General features: G+C 42.3%; 1 protein-coding gene across 1 annotated transcript in view; it reads right to left on the bottom strand.

Moving 5' to 3' along the window:
- RAB27B (RAB27B, member RAS oncogene family) overlaps positions 1 to 24,157 on the bottom strand; it is a 338,507-nt gene that overhangs the window by 204,680 nt on the left and 109,670 nt on the right. The window contains exon 2 of the mRNA XM_089690090.1: positions 5,498 to 5,546. The gene's annotated coding sequence lies outside the window, so the exon portion shown is untranslated. The remainder of the gene's footprint in view (positions 1 to 5,497; positions 5,547 to 24,157) is intronic.

Consider the following 24,157-nt stretch of genomic DNA (forward strand, 5'->3'; position numbering starts at 1 on the left):
AAGTGTCCAATATCCAAAACATTTTTCATTTTACAGTAGGGAAGGGTTAGAACCTTTCTGTCTGTATTCCTTCAAAGGGGATTCACTGTATTTTTGCCGGTGACCATTGTAATTAGGCCGGAAAGAGATGGGAATTCCAAAATCTTACAGTTGCCACTGGGAGGGCAATAGAAGACACAATTTTGGACAGCTGTCCAAAAGTGAATTTGCCCTTACTATGGTGAGATTCTCCCTCACATTCTGTTGTGCATCTGGAACAGGAAGCAAAGGGAAATCTACTTATTGTGACAGTAAAAAAGACAGAGGTTTTAACTATTCCCTATGCTATACAAAGCTAAAAAAAAAGTAGGATTAAGATATTTTTTTGAAAAAAATTACAATTATAATAAAATGGTGGCCCTTCCATTTCACCAATTTGTACAAGCACCAATAATCAAGAAAGTTTCTGGGTATGCTTGCAAATGAAACAGGATTAACCTGTGGATATACAACATTTTGCGTGCCCCCTCTACTTGGTTCTCCGACAGGAATTATTGGGCATTTTGATTACTATAGAAGACCAGAGGGCTGTCGGAGCTGCAGTCACAGGATCACATGACTTTGAGAACTCTTGTACACGTGAGGCAGTGTGAGAAACCTCAAGGGTAAGCAGATATAAAAAAACGAATACAATCATCTCCAACCAAGCGATGTCCATTGCAAGGATTTTAACAAACCACATTGCAATCCAATACACACATATCTGCTCTTTATACTGTATATGTAATGTAAAATCTTTAAAAATAAAGCTAAAAGGTTACATAGTTGGTCTGGTTGAAAAAAAAGACACAAGCCACGATGACGTCATTCCCTTGCATGTGCACGGGAGTCACTTTATCATGGCACAATGTGGTGCGGTAAAAGCACTTTGAGCTGTGCATGCGTGGTGAGTGTACATTACCTCTTATAAGCCAGGTGAAGCATTTATGACAGAAGAGACCAGTAGAGTCTCTTCTGTCATAAAAATCCTGCCAGTCAGTAGTTAAAAAAATGAGTTTAATTCTTCTTTAATGTTATTAAAAATTACTTTTTCTTTTCAATCTGCAACTGCGGTAATTTTCTGTAAAATATGTAAAATAATAAATGCAATATGTCAACCTGGAGGTGTTCTGTACAGTAATGTCACATAGTTACATGCATGTTATTTCCTGCTTGTGTGATTAACTGACTGATTTTTGCAAGGGTTAAATTGTTCAGAAGGGATGCAGACCCTGCAACTTTTCTCAATAGAACATTGAGAGTGCACTAGGTGCAGGGGCAGACTGACAACTCATGGGGCCCCCGGGCAATAGGGGATCATGGGCCCCTGTGTCCTTGCCCAAACTCAAAAACGCCTATGAAAATGGTACCAGGGGCATCTCATGGGCCCCCCTACTGACCCTGGGCCTTCGGGCAGTGCCCGAGTTTCCAAATGGTCAGTCCGCCCCTGACTAGGTGATTATATTGAACCTTTCCATTCAGATTCAGCCTGCCAAGGACATGGTGACTAGCTATTTCTTCAGAGCAACAAAAGGTTGTACTTTGGTCACCCAGAGGGTTTTTTCTCAACAAAACTGGAGTTCAAGCAATGGCATGAGCTCAGTGTTGAAATAATTTCGGCCATTGGCAGTTCTTACGATTATTTGTCACTCAATAGCGACTTGTCCACTAACTGATAGAGTAAAATCGTTTCCATGATCAAAAGTGGTCAGTCGATAATAATAAGAAGGTATTATATATAAAGTGCAACCGCACTAAAAAAACAAAAATGTTTGTGACAACAGCTACTTATATGATTGTGATACCAATCTCCAATTAAATACCAAAAAAGCAGCACTAAATAATATTAAATAAATGTATTTCATAAACAGAATAAAGTGCCTATATCCAAATAAATATTCAAAACCATGTAAAGTGCACAAAATACCTTAAAGTGCATAAGCATAAGCGCAAGTATCAAATAAAGTGCAAAAAGTCCATCATAAGATTTGTAAGCCAAATGAGTCCAATATCACAGAGCTTGAGGAGGAGCGATCCACTACTGTACAACAAATCACTCATTAGATGTATAGTGATGTGGTGAGATCGAACACCAAGTGCACACTGCTGTCTGACGCCTCTTACCAGAAACGGTGGACCATTACATTATGAATGGTCCAATAAGATTCCTACACAGATATCATCACCTTGAAATAGGGGTCCCCCCCCCCCCGTGAGAGTTCATCAGCAACAAAAGATAAAAATTAGCACTTTCACAGTGAAGTAAATATAAAAAGGAGGCTTGGGAATGTTTGTCTGAACCAGGGGCGGACTGACAACTCATGGGGCCCCCGGGCAATAGGGGATCATGGGGCCCCTGTGTCCTTGCCCAAACTCAAAAAAGCCTATGAAAAAGGTACCAGGGGCATCTCATGGGGCCCACTACTGACCCCGGGCCCTCGGGCAGTGCCCGAATTTCCAAATGGTCAGTCCACCCCTGGTCTGAACCATGGGAGTGATCAGGAGGCTTTGGTGGATGATATCCTAAGAGGCATACCACAGGAGTGGAGGAAAGGAGTGAATGTATGCTGATTCCTACTATATGTTTAAGGTGTTTTCCTTTATATATTCTGGTAAGAGTATATATGCTGTTCCACTATAGAAGTTTTCACTTTTGTGGTCACTTGTTTTGGTTGTACTCACTGAGTGATGCACCAACTTTCACTTTGCACAGCGTTCACGTTTTTGGCACCAATTTTTTGAAGTTTTACACATTTTTGTGAAAGTTTTGATATATTTTGGTGATTTACGGTAATACACTATGTAGTGTTCTCTTTCCTTTTGAGGTAATTTTTGTCGTTTACGAGCCAGTGGAGGGGCTCAGCACCAAAGAAAGTGACAAGCTGGATTTTTGGACACCTAATTGATTGAAGTAACTTTATTATTTGACTTATAATTTTGAGTGACTTTACATGCTAACTTGAAGATAACATTTATTTTTGGATTGTGTTTTGGGAATTGAGGCTTAGAGTTTTTATGTGGGGGTTTATTTACATATTAGTTTTTGTGATATAATAAAAAGGTTTGACACCATTTATTAACCATTTGACGACCGGCCAATAGCCGTATGGCGTCCTGAAAAATGTACTGGCTTTCCGGGAGGCCGCCATATGGCGTCCTCCCGCACATGCGCAGTTCGCACGCTTGCAGCGGCACGATCTGTCACCGGCCATGTACCTCGGACACGGCCGATAACAGATCTGAGTACCGGCCCCCCCCCCGTTGCCAGCACCATGTGACCTGCTGTGACAAATCACAGAAGGTCACATGACAGTTGTATACAATGGATGGCTTCATTCATGCCATCCATTGTATACTGGTGCCTAGCTGTGAATAGTCACAGCTAATCACATGCACATGTCATGTGATTACCTGTGGCCAAATCACAGCTAAGCACAAAAAAAACCCCTGAATGAATCGATGTCATTCAGGTAAATGCTTGCTTATAGCAAAGTAATTCTTTGCTATAAGCAAATTGTGTAAAAAAAAAAAAATAAAAATACTGCTCACTTCCCCAAAGTAGTACAATGTTACTATGGTAACATTGTACTACTTTGGTCATAGTGAAATATGAAAAAAAAAATCTTAAAAAAAAGAAAACAAATGTAATAAAAATTTTAAAATAATAAAAAAAATAAAAAAAAAAGTTTTTTTTTTTCACACTGTCACCAGTCAGTGTCCCTAATCACCGCCATGCCAGTTATATGATGATGCTGTACTGCACTGGTGACAGCATGTAAAAAAATAATAGTGAAAATAATTTTTTTTATTTTTTCATTTTCCGAAAAATTATGACAAAAAAAACACAACTTCAAAAAACTCGCCATGCCTCTTATGAAATACGTCGGACTGTCTACTTTGCAAAAAGGGGTCATTTGGGGGATATCTGTACTATTCTGACATTCTTGGACCTCAAGAAATTAGATTGGCTGTCAGTACTTCAGGATTGATCAATATTCAGATCTATACCATAGTTTTTGAACTCTATAACTTTCCTACAAACTAAAAAATTCATCCTAATTTGGGTTATTTTCACCAAAGACATGTAGCAGAATACATCTCGGCCTAAATTTATGAAGAACAATTATTTATTTGCAAACTTTTATAACAGAAACAAAGAAAAACGTGGGGTTTTTTTTCAAAATTTTTGGTCTTTTTTTGTTAATTTAGCAAAAAATAAAAACCCCAGCGGTGATTAAATACCACCAAAAGAAAGCTCTAGTTGTGTGAAGAAAATGATAAAATTTTAGTTTGGGTACAATGTTGTATGACCGCGCAATTGTCATTCAAAGTGTGAGAGCGCTGAGACCTGAAAAATGGCCTGGGCAGGAAGGTGTAAAATTGCCCGGTATTGAATTGGTTAAAGTCTCCAAAAATTTCACAAGCAGCTTCCAGCAAAGCTTCAGACAATCAGTATATGCCCATAAAATATATCAATAAAAGTAGCAGGCTGATAGTTTAGCAAAACAGAAAAAACACAGAACTCCATTGGCATAGAGCATACTGATGTCACATACAAGCCACGCTAACGCATTTCGTCAGAATGACGTCTTCAAGAGACGGGCTGAACAGTATCAACATATATAATTTTTTCAAACAATAACCAAAGCAAAGGAAATGAAGTTTGTGACCCTGGAAACACTTTTTATTGGTTTCATATATACCATACACATATACACTTTGGTTGAAAGGGGAAAAATATTTGCTTTGGATCCATCGACATTAGTCCAGCCTACTGTTGAAATCAATGATGAAGTTGAGCCCACTAATGGCATGAATTTCGAACGGTCTTTCCAAAAATTACCAGTTTTGGCTGAAATTCTATATGTATATGGCCATCTTAAGAGACATCCCAAGACTGGCATTCCTTTAGGCTGGCCATGGACATGAGTGAATAGTTGGACACAACCAAGCTTCCACATCTTCCAGGGGCTTCATACTTACCTTAAACAATCCTATTGTACGTGTTTATATTGTGGGGATAGAAGAGTGAGTACAAATGTCATTATTGTGATTGGTAGTCCATCTAAGATCCTTAGGGCTCTGTGGAAGAGGGCATTGCCCTTGAGAAGTGTAAGCTGCGTCCCTGTGGATGGACACGTTTCCATTGACGAGATTGGGGTTGTTACATCACCATTAAAACATTAAAAGACTTACGTAGCAAACATATTTCAAATACTTTTTTTTACAGAACAATGCAATCTGTGCGGTTTAGAAATCAGACCAAATATGATATTATCCAGGCGAATAAAAAATGGACAAGGAATGTCCATTTCCACTGGACACCCTTTTAAATGTCAGCCATACTGTACACATAGCACTACAAATACATCCACTGGGAGTGCCTGAATTATGACTCCACAGACAACAATTGTATGCCAAGTATGACAATTATGACATCTGCTGACGAGCTAACATCATGACTAGAGCAATCACTTACCTTTACGACTTCACCCCACAGTGGAGGAGAGCAACACCCTTCTGTGAATCTGCAAATTCAAAAAAAAAATAGCATTATTATTATTATACAGGATTTATATAGCGCCAACAGTTTGCTCAGCACTTTACAATATAACAGGAGACAATACAGCAACAATACAGTTCAATACAAGAGGGTTAGGAGGGCCCTGATCCTTGGAGCTTACAATCTAAGAGGGATTATTATTCCATTATTAGCTGAAGGCAGGATAGGCTTCCCTGAAGAGATAGGTATTCAGAGATCGCCTAAAAGTGAGCAGAGTAGGCGATAGTCTGATAAATTGGGGTAGAGAGTTCCAGAGGATGGGGGAAGCTCTGTAGAAGTCTTGGAGACGAGCATGGGAGGAGGAGACAAGGGAGCTAGAGAGCAGGAGGTCGTGCGAGGAGCGTAGAGTACGGTATGGGTGATATTTGGAGACAAGATTGGTGATGTAATTTGGGGCAGAGTTATAAATGTCTTTATATGTTATTGTTAATGTTTTGAATTTTATTCGTTGGGCAACAGGAAGCCAGTGGAGGGATTGGCAGAGAGGGGTGGCAGATACGGAATGGTTAGTCTGGCAGCAGCATTCATGATAGACTGGAGAGGGGATAGCCTGCCATGAGGTCGGCCAATGAGGAGGGAGTTACAATAGTCAAGGTGAGAGATAACCAGGGAGTGAGTAAGTTGCTTAGTAGTTTCTGAGCATTAGAGAATGTCTCCTCCATCCTAGTCATGGTGTATCTAGTAGTAGTTGATCACATTCAGCTGGACTTGGTCTGTAATGTTGGAAGACATTTTTCAGCTTCTCCAAGCCACTTTTTCAATTCCAATGATCACCCAAACATTTATATCCAGACAGGTAACTCAGTCATCTTAAAAAATATGTAAACCCAACATTTCCTGATCTGCGCCTGCAATACCGTGTACTTGTATGAAAAAGTATCCTGTTCTCTTTGTATTGCATCCTTTGTGTGAAATCTCTGGTGTTCCTGCCAGTCCCTCTGTTTTCCTATTATAAACTGACCCCACTAAGCAGGATAGCACAGAATGGTTAGTTCTCTAGCTATGCTGTTAACTCAGCCTACTCTCCTCCAATGATCAGGTGTGTCCTGTCCCTCCCCAAACACACACAGTCATTCACTGGGTAGACTAGTGTCCTGTTGTTTCTCCTTCCCCAGCTCTCCAAGTTCCTTATGCAGATGAGAACAGAGATTATGTGGTCACTTATGAAAAAGGGGGAAAAAAGGTATTTGTAATTGATATCTATACACAAATGCTTTGGCCCTCATTTATATTTTAAACTGAATAGGTGAGGGTTTACATATGCTTTAAAGCAGGGGTCTCAAATATTTGCCAGCCAAAAAAAAATCAGTTTTATAAATGGATGGATAACATGTAACTGAAAATATATATTTTACTTGGAGCTTTATATGAATCAGAACAAAGAAATAACCAGTAAAACAAAGCAAGAAAAAAAAACTCCTTTACGGGCCAGTTCATATTATAGAAATGCAGTCCGGATGCGTTATGGATGCGTTTCTCCATAATGCATTTTTGGCATGTTTCGGAGCCTTTTTGATGCGTCCAGTTCATTTTTTTTCCCTCTCTTTTTCTTCAATTTAACTAGAGAGATGTGAGTGTCAGTACGTTTTTGGTGTGTTTCGGTGCATTCAAGTGCATTCCAGTGCATTTACGATGCATTTCACCATGTGCCAGTACAGTTCTGTACAGGAAAATGCAGCATGTTCTATTTTTTTTTCTGCAGCCAGAACGCACTGGGACTGCAAGCTGATGTGAACTATGACATTGACAACCATATCACCTACTTTCTGTGCATTTTGGATGCAGAAAAAAGCAATTGAAGCGCATGAACTGGCCCTAAATCAAGGCCCCCCCCCTTAGATTCAATTTCTACATCTTATTGAAGATTTACCCCCCCGGTCACATCGGGTGGGACTTGGCATGCAATTTGCATGCCCTGCAACTTGCAAATTGCGTGCCAAGTTGCACCCTATTGTCTGCAATTATAACGATCCTATCGGTGCGGTTCCGACTTGGTAGGAGCCGCACCGATTTCCAAAGCAGTGCATGCACTACTTTTGGTGCGATTTGCATAGACATCTGTGTCATGTCACCCGACTTCTAAATTGTGCGGCTTCAGTGTAAGTTGTATGATTAGCTGCATGTGGATGGTGGCAGGTCAGTAAGTGACTATACTGTCTGAATAGACTAGATCTAAGGAGGTACAGTATGTCAACGCATAAAGCAGCATTTGAAACAGAACAAACAAGTGACTCTTTTCAGCAAAATAATGCTATTGTCTTGACTCCCAAAACCCTGATCACACACTGTGTGTAAGGAAAGGGCTCTTGGGAGTTATAGTTCTGGAGGTGCAACTAAATCAATAGAAACATGATGTCACGGAGAGAAATAAAATCTGTTTCTCTTTATCGGAACAAGGCGAAGAAAAAAAAAATGAATGCTGGGACCAGGGGTGGACTGACAACTCATGGGGCCCCAGGGCAATAGGGGATCATGGGGCCCCTGTGTCCTTGCCCAAACTCAAAAAAGCCTATGAAAAAGGTACCAGGGGCATCTCATGGGGCCCCCTACTGACCCCGGGCCCTCGGGCAGTGCCCGAGTTTCCAAATGGTCAGTCCGCCCCTGGCTGGGACATGATCTGGGGAGAAGGGAGGTTTGGGTCTTAAATTGGGTCTTGCCTATACAAATCCTTTTCACTGTAAACAACAGGCACCCCGTTGACAATGAACATGTTTTGTAGACAGAAGAGGGCTAAATGGGAAATTCTTTCAAAGACTAAATATGGACAGTGTTGAGAATTACATGGACTAGAGCAGCGGTTCTCAACCTGGGGGTCGCGACCCCTTTGGGGGTCGAACGACCATTTCCCAGGGGTCGCCTAAGACCATGGAAAACACATATTTCCGATGGTCTTAGGAACCGAGACAACGCTGCTGTCTCCGGCGATGTGTGGGCGGGATGATACGCTGCTCCTGTCACCTGGCCACACCTCCGGGATCGCGCAGCAGCTCCGCCTCCTCGCCGCTGATTGGCCACCGGAACTGTAGCTCAGGAGAGGCACACAGGCGGCCAATCACCGGCGAGGAGGTGCAGCTTGGAGAGGAGGAGCCGAGCGGCAGCGCGCGTACATCAAAGAAGACCGAGGGAGCTGCCGGAGCGAGTGAAGAGGAGAGCAGCCAGAGAAGGAAGACAGCTGACAGGTAAGTGAGAGAGCGAGCCCAGGCTGGAGCAGGGGTCAGCAAAGTAAGTATCATTGGTGTCAGTGGGAGGAATAGTGCCCCATCATTTGTGTCACTAATACCAACGATGGGGCACTATTCCTCCCCCCCACTAAAACCAACGATGGGGCACTATTCCTCCCCCCACTGACACCAACGATGGGGCACTATTCCTCCCCCCACTGACACCAACGATGGGGCACAATTCCTCCCCCCACTGACACCAACGATGTGGCACTATTCCTCCCCCCACTGACACCAACGATGTGGCACTATTCCTCCCCCCACTGACACCAACGATGGGGCACTATTCCTCCCCCCACTGACACCAACGATGGGGCACTATTCCTCCCCCCACTGACACCAACGATGGGGCAGTATTCCTCCCCCCACTGACACCAACGATGGGGCGCTATTCCTCCCCCCACTGACACCAACGATGGGGCACTATTCCTCCCCCCACTGACACCAACGATGGGGCACTATTCCTCCCCCCCCTGACACCAACGATGGGGCACTATTCCTCCCCCCACTGACACCAACGATGGGGCACTATTCCTCCCCCCACTGACACCAACGATGGGGCACTATTTCCCCCCCCCCCCTGACCCCAATGATGGGGCACTATTCTCCCCTCCACCACACTGACATCAATGATGGGGCACTATTCCTCCCACTGACACCAATGATGGGGCACTATTCCTCCCACTGACACCAATGATGTGGCACTATTCCTCCCACTGACACCAGTGATGGGGCACTACTCCCACTGACACTAGTGATGGGGCACTACTCCCCCCACTGACACCAGTGATGGGGCACTATTCCTCCCACTGACACCAATGATGGGGCACTACTCCCCCCACTGACACCAATGATGGGGCACTACTCCCCCCACTGACACCAATGATGGGGCACTATTCCTCCCACTGACACCAATGATGTGGCACTATTCCTCCCACTGACACCAGTGATGGAGCACTACTCCTCCCACTGACACCAGTGATGGAGCACTACTCCCCCCACTGACACCAATGATGGGGCACTACTCCCCCCACTGACACCAATGATGGGGCACTACTCCTCCCACTGACACCAATGATGGGGCACTATTCCTCCCACTGACACCAACGATGGGGCACTATTCCTCCCACTGATACCAACGATGGGGCACTATTCCTCCCACTGATACCAACGATGGGGCACTATTCCTCCCACTGACACCAACGATGGGGCACTATTCCTCCCACTGACACCAACGATGGGGCACTATTCCTCCCACTGACACCAACGATGGGGCACTATTCCTCCCACTGACACCAACGATGGGGCACTATTCCTCCCACTGACACCAACGATGGGGCACTATTCCTCCCACTGATACCAACGATGGGGCACTATTCCTCCCACTGATACCAATGATGGGGCACTATTCCTCCCACTGACACCAGTGATGGGGCACTATTCCTCCCACTGACACCAGTGATGGGGCACTATTCATCCCACTGACATCAGTGATGGGGCACTATTCCTCCCACTGATACCAACGATGGGGCACTATTCCTCCCACTGATACCAACAATGGGGCACTATTCATCCCACTGACATCAGTGATGGGGCACTACTCCTTCCACTGACACCAATGACATGGCACTACTCCTCCCACTGCAAAATTACAGTTATGAAGTAGCAATGAAAATAATTTTATGGTTGGGGGTCACCACAACATGAGGAACTGTATTAAGGGGTCGCGGCATTAGAAAGGTTGAGAACCACTGGACTAGAGTTATATGTTTTCACACTATTTAACCACCTCCCTCCCAACATGCTGTAAAAAAAAAATAGCAGGAAGGTTAAGTTCTATTTCTGGTGTGATTTTTATAAATGGCACTTCAGAAAGAACCTTCGGGGCAGCCAGTGCACCCGTAAATGGGAACGGAGCTGTTCACAGACACAGTGTACAGAGCCGAACTGAGCGACTCTGTACTGTGTCATCGATGCGATGTGATCACAAAATGTAAAACATTACTACTGTTCACATCCAAGAGCCCGGCCCTGCCTCTTACAAGGAGCAGGATCTAATGGAAGATCATTGATTAGTTCCAGAGCAAATGAAGCAGCAGATCCAGGGTAAGAGGGGGTTTGATTGTGACATCTGCACATTAACCCTTCATCTCCATCTTCCCACTGCGACCAGTACATTAACCCTGTCACCTCTGTATATGACCTATGATGCTTCTGCATTACCCCCTTGCCCAGCCCCAAAGTCCCTTTAAATAGGGTCTGTACCCCCAGAGAATGGGAAGGATGATCATGTGACCACTGTGATTGGCTGCTACCGATCCTGCCAACTACTGATTGTTAGTGGGGACCAATAGCTATTTTTGACAGCTTATGCATAAATGGGTCGAAAATTGGCCGATTTTTCGGCCGAAAATAAAATCGGGCGATTTTCAGATCGTTAGTGGGCTAATTGTTCGGCCGTTTTTTGGTATTTTGGCAGATTTTTTTTTATCGGTAAAGTTGGAAAAAAATCGGCCGATTATGCCGATCGGCCGATTTTCGCGGCAATTATGGGCAAATCGGCCGATCTTTTTACCGATAAAAAAAAATCTGCGCATGAGCAGTGACCTGCAAGAGGAAGAAGAAAAAGAAGAGGAAGAAGAAGAAGAAGAGGAGGAAAAAGAAGAGGAGGAGGAAGAGGAGGAACAGGAGGAAGAGGAAGAAGAGGAAGAAGAGGAAGAAGAGGAAGAAGAAGAGGAAGAAGAGGAAGAAGAAGAAGAAGAAGAAGAAGAGGGGGAGGAGGAGGAGGAGGAAGAAGAAGAATTCCAGTCCGGCAAAAAGTGTCCCTGCAGAGAGCTCCGCTATTTCTTTGACAGTTCTTTGACATTTATAGCGGTTGCAACAATGTATCTATTTGTTTCCAAATAAAAACATCTGTATCCTAAATAGATACAAATAGATACATTGTTGCAACCGCTATAAATGTCAAAGAACTGTCAAAGAAATAGTGGAGCTCTCTGCAGGGACACTTTTTGCCGGCTGTAGACAGGATGAAAATCGGCCAATTTTTTTTTTACCGTTCCTGGTAACAATTTTTCGTTTTTTAAAGAAAAATTGGCCGGTTTTCTCCCTATCTATGGCCTGCATTATTCTCTGTGCTGGGAGTGCACTCCTAGAACAAACACTGGCCACCCAGTGACGCAAATGTGCAGTTTGTGGGTGTTAAAGTTTACCCCCACCAAGATGCATATCTTAATCCTCTCAATACCAGCATGTTTATTCATTTCCAAACTGTAACTCTCACTGTAGCAAAAAATATGATCACCTTGGGATATCTGCTTTCCAAAATGTGCCGTTACCATCATGGCATTTTTATTTGATATGTTTTATAACATATAGTAAGGGAAATAGCTTTTTCTTTTAAACTGTGGTCTTTTTTTCCTCTATGTAGTAAAACATTTTAAAAAGTGTTATTTGAACCTCTTCTCGCCTGTACTTTTGTCCCTTTTAAAAGGTTCTTAATGTCCAGGGGGCAGGAAGGATTGGTGATCATGTGACCATTGTGATTGACTGTCATGGTGGTCACAAGATCGGGAACTGATAATTAATGGGGGCTGGGAGTTGTCTTTGACAGCTCGGTCTCTGTGCTGGGAGTGCAGTGTTGCCAAGGGTTGCCACCTTATCACTTTAAATCCGAACACATACTAATTACACAGGTTTATTAACCTCCCTAGCGGTATGATTATGTCAGTATTTCTGTGCTCAAAGTGATACATTTTTTTGAATGGAAATATGTTGTTTTTTTATTGTAGGCCTGTAATTCTTAGGAATAACTCACTGAAATCTGTCCGAACAAGAGTCTAGTAAACATCCCGGGTATGATAAAATTTGAAACACGAAATCATAAATTATAATATAATAATCATAAAAAATAATATAATAATAATACATTTAATTCCATAATATAATCAAACCAAAAACACTGAAATTTGAAATATAGCGCCAAGTTCGCACATCACTGAGCAAAGTCACAGAATCGTTTTCAGTGTCTGATGATGAATTTCCCCACGAATCATTATCACTCAATTCTGCAAGTGGTTCTGATTTACTATCGCTGTTCTCTAGCCGGTCTAAAACCGCTTTTGACCTAAAGGGACGCTTTTTGGACGCCATGGACGTTATCAAGTTTCCAGGCAGAAAGAACAGTAAAAATGCAGGCAGGGCACAGGACAAAGCACTCGGGACAAAATGTATGTGAAATGGTTTGATACAGTAATGTTTTACTATGTGATTTTAGTGTATTTAGTGAATGTCACTTTTAAAATTTTTGAACGTCCCGAAGTTCGCAGGGAACCCGGAAGATGGATGCCGGCATCGGCCGGAGGAGATGGCCGGGGATGCTACAGGGGGGACATCGCGGGAGCGCAGGACAAGGTAAGTGCAGGAGGGATCCCGGAGCAACGCTGCATGGTATTCCCGAGTGTAGCTACACTCTAGAACACCGCCAGGGGGGTTAAGGTAGTAATTAAACTCACTTAGTGCCCTATCTGCATTAAATTAGCCCCAGAACCTGTGTAATTAATATGTATTCGGTTTTAAAGGGATGAGGTGGCAACCCTAAGTGTGACGCATCTGTGTGGCATGTTAAAGCCCACCCTTTTGCTACCGCACTTATGTATTATTCAGACTTGAATATCTCCTTTAAAAAAACTCTATGAGGGAGATTTACTAAAACTGGAGCACTCAGAATCTGGTGCAGCTGTACATGGCAGCCAATCAGCTTCTAACTTCAGTTTGTTCAATTAAGCTTTGGCAATAAAACCTGGAAGCTGATTGGTTTCTATGCAGAGCTGCACCAGATTTTAGCACACTTCAGTTTTAATAAAAAAACTCCTAAATATATGTTTTAGCTACACTGTTGCATGGCAGAGTAATTGTCAGTCAAAATACCAAACTAGCAATGTACATTGTTGGAAAGTCACCTGATAATAGGGCGGTGAGACAGGCTGGTATTTAAGTGGTTAAACATATTAAGACAGAAAAATCACACTAGTAAACTGAGGATTTCCTACTTATTAACATACAGAGTGAACCTGCCACCAATTAGTCATCAGTAAATACTTACCAGATAGGTTTTTGAGTTATGGGACTGAAATTAAAGTGTCAGAGTCAAAATATGCCATAAAGAAAGTGAGAATATCTGAGAGCCATTAAATTGATGTGAACTTTCCCCGAGAGTGTCAATGGAATGTCGCTTCTAATTATGCGCTGGCAATAAACCTGCACCCACAGAACTTCACAATTACAGTTTTCACCTTGTAGCAACAACATACCACTGCTGTCCGGTATTAGAATAAAACATTTTACATAATAATTGGGATGTATAGGATGTAGAAATATATTTTTTATAATTATTTGTTATATTCACTGCTATATGAATATTATACATTTATTTCAGGTATAAATGTACTATATATATATATATATATATATACTGTATACAGTATACATATACTGTGTGTGTATATATATATATATATATATATATATATAATTTTTTTTTTTATTATTATTATTATTATCATCCTTTAGATTGTAGGCTCCACGAGCAGGGCCCTCCTATTCCTTCTGTACTGAAATGTATTGTAATTGTATTGTCTTCCTTATATTGTAAAGTGCTGCGCAAACTGTTGGCGCTATATAAATCCTGTATAATAATAATAAATTATTATTTATATATATATATATATATATATATATATATATATATACACACTGGTATACAGTATACATATACTGCGTGTGTGTGTATATATATTTATATATATTTTTTTATTTTTTATTTTTTTAATTATTATTATCCTTTAGATTGTAGGCTCCACGAGCAAGGCCCTCCTATTCCTTCTGTACTGAAATGTATTGTAATTGTATTGTCTCCCTTATATTGTAAAGCGCTGCACAAACTGTTGGCGCTATATAAATCCTGTATAATTATTATTATTTATATATATATATATATATATATATATATATTTAGAACCCTGCTATATTGCAAGCTGCAGGATGTTAAGAGAAAGACAAGATGGCAGTGTCCTGCAATTCCACGGCACTCACACTGTGTAACAGCCCCATGGACCTTGTATGTTGAACCGCAGGACTTTGCTGGGGAGCAGTGTACCAGACGACTACATTTCCCAGAGGATCTGGCGTGTGGGTGGGGGCATTTATATACAGGAGCCCGAGAGACCGGACAGGAAGTGAGCGGAGGAAGAGCTGGAGAGCAGGAGTTAGGAGAGGGTTGTGCTGACGTCCACAGTACCGGACCAGACTGCAGAGCTAGAGAGGAGATAGGCAAGGAGGAATCGCCAGCCTTGCCAACCTGTTCAGCGAGACATTCTGCCAATAGGTGACCCGGAAGGTACGCTACAAGTGGGACCAGAGAACCTGTGGGGGCCCCCATCTATAGAGAGTGAGAGACCGCCGGGACCTGAGTGATGCCATATATCGGGTGAAAGAGTCCCATATGCCAGCGAAACAAGTAAACACTGACATTCCTATCAAATCTGCCACTTTCCTGCACACAGTTGTGGACATTGCATATAGTTAACACTTGTTGTGGCCTAGTTCCCCCAGCTGCTACTATTGAACCCATTTGCAGCACGGTTCAATCATCAGAGCTGACCACAGCGCATGCCTTCTGCAGGCCAAACCACATCATTGTTACCACCGACCTAGTTCCTTTTGAGTGCATGTGTGATGATATGTTTGCTCCAATAAAGTCCCATAGGGGGATATTTTTGTGCCTATTCATGTTGGGGACGAGCAGTTAGATACTCGATTTTTCGTTACAACAGTCAAGTATAATATAAACATCAGATCAGTTCGCTCTAATCTGGTGATAATTTACTCTGGTCAGAAGAGTACTGTGGTGTCAGCAGCGGGGTTGGGCTTTTGGAGAGGGGTCCAGAGCGACAGGGAGCCCGAAGATAACTCAGCGACTCCTAAGGGGGTAGTGCTACATATATCTATACAGGGGCGGACTGACAACTCATGGGGCCCCCGGGCAATAGGGGATCATGGGGCCCCTGTGTCCTTGCCCAAACTCAAAAAAGCCTATGAAAAAGGTACCAAGGGCATCTCAGGGGGCCCCCTACTGACCCCGGGCCCTCGGACAGTGCCCAAGTTTCCAAATGGTCAGCCCGCCCCTGTATGTATATAAATATATATCAGGAAAAGGGAACCTAAGGCACATGCGCTTTGCCTTGGAACTGACACCACTTCCCAGAGTGGGACAATGCACAAGCATTGCTTTGGGGCTTGATATGTGACAAGTAACAAGCTCCTCGATAGGTTCTCTTTATATACTTGTCAGGCTAACATCTTCCATATATTATATTGCAGTCATTTCTTGTGAAGAAAAAAAGATTCATGCATTTTTCAAGGGCAATACCTACAGACTCAGCAGAAAAGTCGCATAAATAGTCACATTCTAATTAATTAAATCAAAAATATGTATCAAGTCCAGTCTGAATTATTCATGATGTATCTTTTCTAGAACCTCATTACCATGTTTCTCTGCTGAAACACTGGCAGTATTTACTGCAACTGTGTCTGGGTATGTCAACTGCGCTGCAACGAAAAAAACATCTTACTCTAAACTATATTTTTTACTTCACACAGATACAGATTCACGCTTTCCCTTTGAACACCTAAAAAAATTAATATTCCATATTCTGCTGGATGCAGGTTTTCAGGTTATCACTTATAACTTAGTCCTCTTCATTTTGTTAAATAAAAAGAAATAAAATTGCACTCTGCTTAATCCAGAAGGTATGTCATTTTTTCAGACAATACATACATCTCCGGCTGGACACAGGATTCACTTCCGACGCGTTTCGCACTGAAATAGGCTTAGTCTTCTGAGCAAGTTCATTTACAGGCAAAATAATAATATTACATTTTATTTAGAGGTGCCTTTTAGAACCCCAAGGTCACCTTACAAAGATAGCAAGAAAGCAACAAAAAAGTAAATAAATAAAATAATTATACATTATATAAAACATTAACGTGTTACTAAACCCCGGACCCTGCGTTCACTATATCCGGAATACCTGGACCCTGCATTCACTATATCTGGTCTCCCGGGACCCTGCATTCACTAAATCTAGTCTCCCCAGATCCTGCATTCACTATATCTGGTCTCCCCGGACCCTGCATTCACTATATCTGGTCTCCCCGGCCCCTGCATTCACTATATCGGGTCTCCCTGGACCCTGCATTCACTATATCTGGTCTCCCCGGACCCTGCATTCACTATATCTGGTCTCCCCAGATCCTGCATTCACTATATCTGGTCTCCTGGGACCCTGCATTCACTATATCTGGTCTCCCCGGACCCTGCATTCACTATATCTGCTCTCCCCAGACCCTGCATTCACTATATCTGGTCTCCCCGGACCCTGGATTCACTATATTCAGTCTCCCTGGACCCTGGATTCACTATATCTGCTCTCCCCAGACCCTGCATTCACTATATCTGGTCTCCCCGGACCCTGCATTCGCTATATCTGGTCTCCCAGGATCCTGCATTCACTATATCTGGTCTTCCCGGGACCCTGCATTCACTATAGCTGGTCTCCCCAGACCCTGCATTCACTATAGCTGGTCTCCCGGGACCCTGCATTCACTAAATCTGGTCTCCCCGAACCCTGCATTCACTATATCTGGTCTCCCAGGACCCTGCATTCACTATATCTGGTACCCCCCCAGACCCTGCATTCACTATATCTGGTCTCCCCGGACCCTGCATTCACTATATCTGGTCTCCCAGGACCCTGCATTCACTATATCTGGTCTCCCCAGACCCTGCATTCACTATATCTGGTCTCCCCAGACCCTGCATTCACTATATCTGGTCTCCCCGGACCCTGCATTCACTATATCTGGTCTCCCCGGACCCTGCATTCACTATATCTGGTCTCCCCGGACCCTGCATTCACTATATCTGGTCTCCCCGGACCCTGCATTCACTATATCTGGTCTCCCACAGTACATAGAAAATGGAAATGCAATTATTTTAGTCAATATAAACTGCTAAATACCTTTTCTCATCAGCAGTTAGAGCAGTCTTGTGATTCTATCAGTTACCGGCCCAGCACTGATAAATCTTGTAGGAGGAGATTTCATTCTCCTCTGACTGTCCTATGAGGCTGCATAACTCCTGATCCTCTGTCTGGACCGTGCTGATTGGCCCTGTGCTGATCACATGCATCCTCCCCCCCAAAAAAAAACTCTCTAGCAATACACACTGAGCATGTGCAGAGTGACTCCTAGGGCTCTGTACTATCAGCAGATGGATTGAGGTCAGTAAAAGAAGGGGAGTATCAGAGAAGACCGAATCAAACAGCCTTTTTTCATAATGCAGAGGATTAACCCCTTAGATTCTACAGTGCGTATAACAAGCATGCTTCAGGGGCTGACTGACAACTCATGGGGCCCCTGGGCAATAGGGGTTCATGGGGCCCCTGTGTCCTTGCCCAAACTCAAAAAAGCCTATGAAAAAGTACGCCCCTGTGCTTTACTGCATATACAGACTGATTTTACTAATGTGGGTTTAGTAACACTTTTACTAAAAACAAAAGGCGCCAGGTCACTGTCACAATACAGCCAGACAAGGATGTGTTAGATGCACCAGCAGATTTAGATGGACATGACTCCATCTAACACTTTATAATCAGAGCAACAATTATTTTTCCTTTTGGGATAAAGATTTTACATAAATGTATAACAGCTGACCATTGTAATCAACCCCTTCAGTAGTAAATGGTTTGTGTTATCCATCTAACTGCCATTTTTGCCAGACAGCTTGGTCTGTTAATGGACGTTAAAAAAAATTACAGACTTACTCGCTGGACAAACAGGTAAAAAACAAAGGAAAAAGGCTTAAAAAAAAACAAAACTAATGCAGCCACCACATCTAAGAATTGTCAAGGTGCAATGTAATACATTTTTGTTTTTGGGTTTAATACTGCCTTATATTACTGCACATGCAAAGTCATTTCATGCCACAGAGGATCCACCCCTCGTCCACTCCATCACAAACTAATAAAATGTTTAGACAGGAGTTCCCCTTTAAACATTGATTGGTTTCTTTTCTAACTAAACACAGCATTTCCAGCTTTAATTAAATAGGATTTATCAGCAGAGTGATGGATCCAAGCAATTAATCAGACTGCCACAGACAGGGTCAAGAAGGATTTTGGTTCTCTCCCAATGTGAATTGAAATTGGCAGCTGCTTGAATGGAGTTTGCTTACTAGAATTAGAATTAAAGCGGTATTAAATGTAATATATTGCAGTTTACCAGTCATTAGATGTCGTGGCTTCAATAGTTTTCCTTTTTTAGGCTGTTTTTCCTCTGTTTTCCCTGGTGCTCTGGCCAGTAACACACCTCCTGTATTAGCATACTACTACTCTGGATGAAGGATCACAGGGGCAGCAGCACTGTCAGTCTGGGGGGAGTATTAGAAGTACTAGCAGATTTATATACACTAACTTATTGAAACCAAACTCCAGCTAACACTTTATAAGCAATTGCAGTAATAGTATTTTTTTCTTTTGGGATAGAGGTTTTACATCAATAAATAAAAGTTGATCATTGTAAGCACCCCTGTCAGTGGGGAAGGGTTTGTCTAAACCCTCCAACGGCTACATTTGCAAGAGAGCTTGTTCTTTTGAAAAATAACAGACTTACTGGCTGAATCACCAGGTGGAAATACAGGAAAGAAAGTCTAAAAAAAGAAATCAAATGCAGTATTTACATCTTAGAATTGGTAGGTACTTTATGTAAGTAAAGGGGGCTTTTAGACTAGGATTTTTCTAAACTAAATGGCAATTATTTACAGCAGTAGAGTATAGGGGGTAGGGGATGGGGAAGGAATGAATTGCCAAAGATCAGTATTTTTAAACTACCAAAAATCACTTAACCTTCACTCTCCCCATTGACTCCAAAATGGCAACATTTTTCTGAAATATTTAGATTTTTGCTCAAAATGGAAACTCTCAAATTCTTTCATCTCTATAAAAACTGGTGCACAGATACACACACCAGAACTGATGTAAGTGGGAAGATTTAACCTGCTAACAGGTCTTTAGAATGTACTTGAAGGATGGAGATCCTGGGGGAGCCGATAAGAACACAGATTAGTCACAAGGTAATTACTTTACCAGCAGAGTCAACCTACGGGAACATGGGGGATGCAAAGAGCACCTATGAACTATGCTGAGTTGGTCAGGGTTCTGTCGTGGGCCAGATGGCCAGGCAGCCATTTTTGCGTGCACACACGTTTACACACTGACCATCTACTGTAGTATATATAATTTGCTGTAGTAATACATACACAGTAACAGTATGTGGCCATTTTTATTTAATTATCTTTTATTTTCCATTTTCTGAATGTTAAAAAATCAAGAAATGTCCACAACTCAAAGTGGAACTTTATGTTAAAACATAAAAATGGGACGAACAGGTAAGATTTTTAATACAGAAGAGACATACTTGTTTCTTCTGCATTAAAGTTACTTAACTGCCTGTCCTCCCCTGTACGCCTCATATAAATTCAACAATGCTGAAGCTGACGGAACTCCAGCAGATTCACGGGAGTGACATCATCTTGGCCCAGCCAATGACAGTGGCCAGCGTGGAGTTCCAAGACGTCAGTTCGCTGGAGCATAGTTCTACATTATTATTATAATTATAAATGATTTATATTGCTCAAGCTGATCAAAATAATTTTTTTTTTTCGCTATATGTCAGATTGACTTTGCATTTTATTTTTACTATAATATCATTCACTTATTTTAGCGCTGCACTTTCTATATATTTATCCATAAGGAGTTGTTACCTATACTTTGGTGCTAGCTGCTTTATAGTTCCAGCGATCGCCTATGCTTGATATTTATATTGCTCCAACAGTTTGTGCAGCGCTTTACAATATAAAGGGAGACAATACAGTTACAATACAATAAAATACAAGAGGATTAAGAAGGCCTTTCTCATAAGAGCTTAGAATCTAAAAGATTGGGACAAGCTGGACAAAGAGTTATAACTGTAGGGGATGAGCTGATGGAAGTGGTAAATTTTTAATTGGAGCCATGAGAGGCTTTCCTGAAGAGATGAGTTTTCAGGGATCGCCTAAAGGCAGTCAGAGTAGGGGGTCACAGATTGAGGTAGAGAGTTCCAGAGAATGGGAGAGGCTCTGGCGAAGTCCTGGAGACGAGCATGGGAGGAGATGGCAAGTGAGCTTGAAAGCAGGAGATCATAAAAGGAGCAGAGAGGACTGTTTGCTTTAAATCTTAATTAGAATTACATTATGGCACTTAGCCATTCTTTCTAAAAGCAATAGAAAAAATATGATTAGCACACACTACATATGCTGATTAGTACTGACAGGAAAGGACTCACCGCTGGTGGTGCTGGGGCTCACCTGCTCTGTGGGCTGCAGTACCGGTGCTTGCCAGCGGGTGCTTTCAGCAGCCAGGATCTCACTCCTGCAATCAAGCCATCACCTGAGGCTGATTGCAGGAGGTGTAATTAACCACATGCCGCCCAGCCACTGTAGAAATACGGCGGCAGGGCGGCACGGCTGGGGAAAAGCACGTTTTAAAACGTGCTTTTGCAAAACAGGTAGGGGGCGCGCATGAGGCACCGCCCTACCTGCACCGCCGATCCTGGTCACGGGTGTCAGTCGCCAGGTCACAGCCGGTCATTACCGGCTGTGTCCCACCGATTAGCGGCAATCACTGACAGAGAGCAGGGCTGCAGTAGCTCTGCTCTCTGTCAGTTCCCTGACAGCTCCTGACAGGCTGATCGGGAGAGATGAGTTTATCTCTCCGGATCAGCATTTTCCTGTGCAGTAAACACTCCCGCCCCCTAGTAAAACACTCCCCTCACACAGTTAACTCTTTCAGTGAATAAAAAAGTTAACCCCTTCCTCCCCAGTGCCATTAGTACAGTGTCAGTGTTTTTTTTTTTGCACTGATCACTGTATTGGTGTCACTGGGGATGTCAGTGACCCCAAGTCAGTTCCCCCCCAGTGTCATAATGTCCCGCAGTCCCGCCATAAGTTGCTGATCACCACCATAAGTCACTGATCGCCGCCATAAGTCGCTGATCGCCGCCATTATTAGTATAAAAAAAATTAAAAATCCGAGTATCTTTCCCGCCATTTGTAAACGCTATAACTTTCACGTAAACCAATTAATTTACACGTATTGGGTTTTTTTTTGCAAAGACATGTCACAGAATGCATTTTGGCCGAAATTTCTGACGAAATTTGATTTTTACATTTTTTTTACTGGACATCTTTTATAGCAAAAAGTCCAAAATATTGTTTTTTTTCTCAAAATTGTCAGCTTTTTTTTTTATAGCGCAAAAAAAAAAAAAACACACAGGCAATCAAATACCACCGAAAGAAAGCTCAATTTGTGGGAAAAAAACGACATAAATTTCATTTATGTACCGTATTGCATGACTGCGCAATTGTCCGTTAAACTAGCGCAGCGCTGTATAGCAAAAAAATGGCTTAAATTGCAGTATCTATACCATAGTTTGTAGACGCTATAACTTCCACACAAAGCAATCAATATACACTTATTGGCATTTTTTTTACCAAAAACATGGAGCAGAATACATTTTGGCCTAAATTTATAACCAACTTTGAGTTTACTATATATTTTTTATAGCTGAAAGTAAAAAATATCGTTTTTCTTCAAAATTGTTGGTCTTTTTTTGTTTATAGCGTGAAAAATAAAAAGCGCACAGATGATCAAATACCACCAAAAGAAATCTCTATTTGTGTGAAAGAAAGGACGTAAATTTCGTTTGGGTGCAGCATTGCATGACCGCGCAATTATCAGTTGAATTAGTGCAGCGCCGAGTAGCAAAAAGAGGCCTGGTCATTAAGGGGGGTAAATCCTCAGGAGGGCAAGTGGTTAAGCAGTACCAGGCCTGCAATCAGTGCCTTGGTGTTTTCCCATGTGCCCTGTTGTCCTGATCCTGTATCCTGTCTTCTGCCTTCTTGACTCTGACTCTGCTAGAACTCCGCCTGCACCGACCCCGGCTATTCCTGACCATTCTCCTGCCTGCTCCTGTTGTACCTTATCTGCCCGATTGTTCCTGACCCGGCCTGCCTGACCACTCCACCTCTCCAACCCTGACTACACTTGTACATATTAATATTAGTTTAAGGTTTGGTTTTTGTTTGCACTGCGTTTGTATATTTGTGCAGCTCTTAATAAATTTTATTATCATTTCATCATTTCTGAAGCCTGCACATCTCAGTCCACACATCTCTGGTCATACCTGGATCCCTGACAAGTATACAGGTAAAAAATATTATCATTCAAACAAAGCAGTTACTAACAAATGTAACAAGTATTCATTAACCACCACAGACCGCAACCCTTAACAACCCCCATAACCATATATCTTAAATAAATAGACCTATGATATATTATTCCATAGAATGACCTTTAGTACTAAACCTTCCCTACTTCAATAAATAAATTAAAATTAAATAAAAAAAATAAAGTTTGGATGGCGTCTGACTTGAATGAAAAGAATTGCTGCCCATCTGCTCTGTATGCAACTTCTAACAGTTTTGACCAATTTCCTAAAGAGGCCCTGTCACCTGGTAAATGCAGGTAAAATGCTTACTTTCAGTATTGCTTTTCCAAAGATGATTTTTATTTACAATGTGCCTCTGAACTTACAAGAAAATTTGACTATTCCAAGAAAAGTTAGTTTATACACAGCCCCCTTCTTCCTTGCATATCATACCCTTCTCCTCTTCTGAGAGTGTCTAATCATGGTCTGTGCTGGCCTAGCTACTCCTCCCCTTCCTACATAACCTTTTAAGTAGCAGCCAAAGGAGGAGTGAAGGGGAATACTATAGAACAGCCACTCTCAACCAGGGACCCATGGAACCCTGGGGTTCCTCCAGAGGTTTCTAGGGGTTCCTTGAGTTGTTTGTGATTGACCTTCCTTTTATAGTTTCCTACATAGTTCTAGGACCATCACCGCTTGACCAAACAAGTAGCATGACACCAGGGGGTTTATTTACTAAAGCTGGAAAGTCCAAAATCAGACTCCCTTCTGCATAGAAACCAATCAGCTTCTAACCTCAGCTTGTTCAATGAAGCTTTGGCAATGAAACCTGGAAGCTGTATGGTTTCTATGCAGAAGGGAGTCTGATTTTGGACTCTCCAGCTTTAGTAAATAAACCCCCAATTGTCTTTTCAGCTGCTTGTAAAGGTGACATTCACCACTGTAAGGGTTGTATTCATTCCATTGACCTCCAACGTTGGGAGCATTTTTG

This window comes from Staurois parvus, unplaced genomic scaffold (assembly GCF_062004578.1).
Source record: "Staurois parvus isolate SC_StPar_1 unplaced genomic scaffold, SC_StPar_1.0 ptg000513l, whole genome shotgun sequence".
Lineage (NCBI taxonomy): Eukaryota > Metazoa > Chordata > Amphibia > Anura > Ranidae > Staurois > Staurois parvus.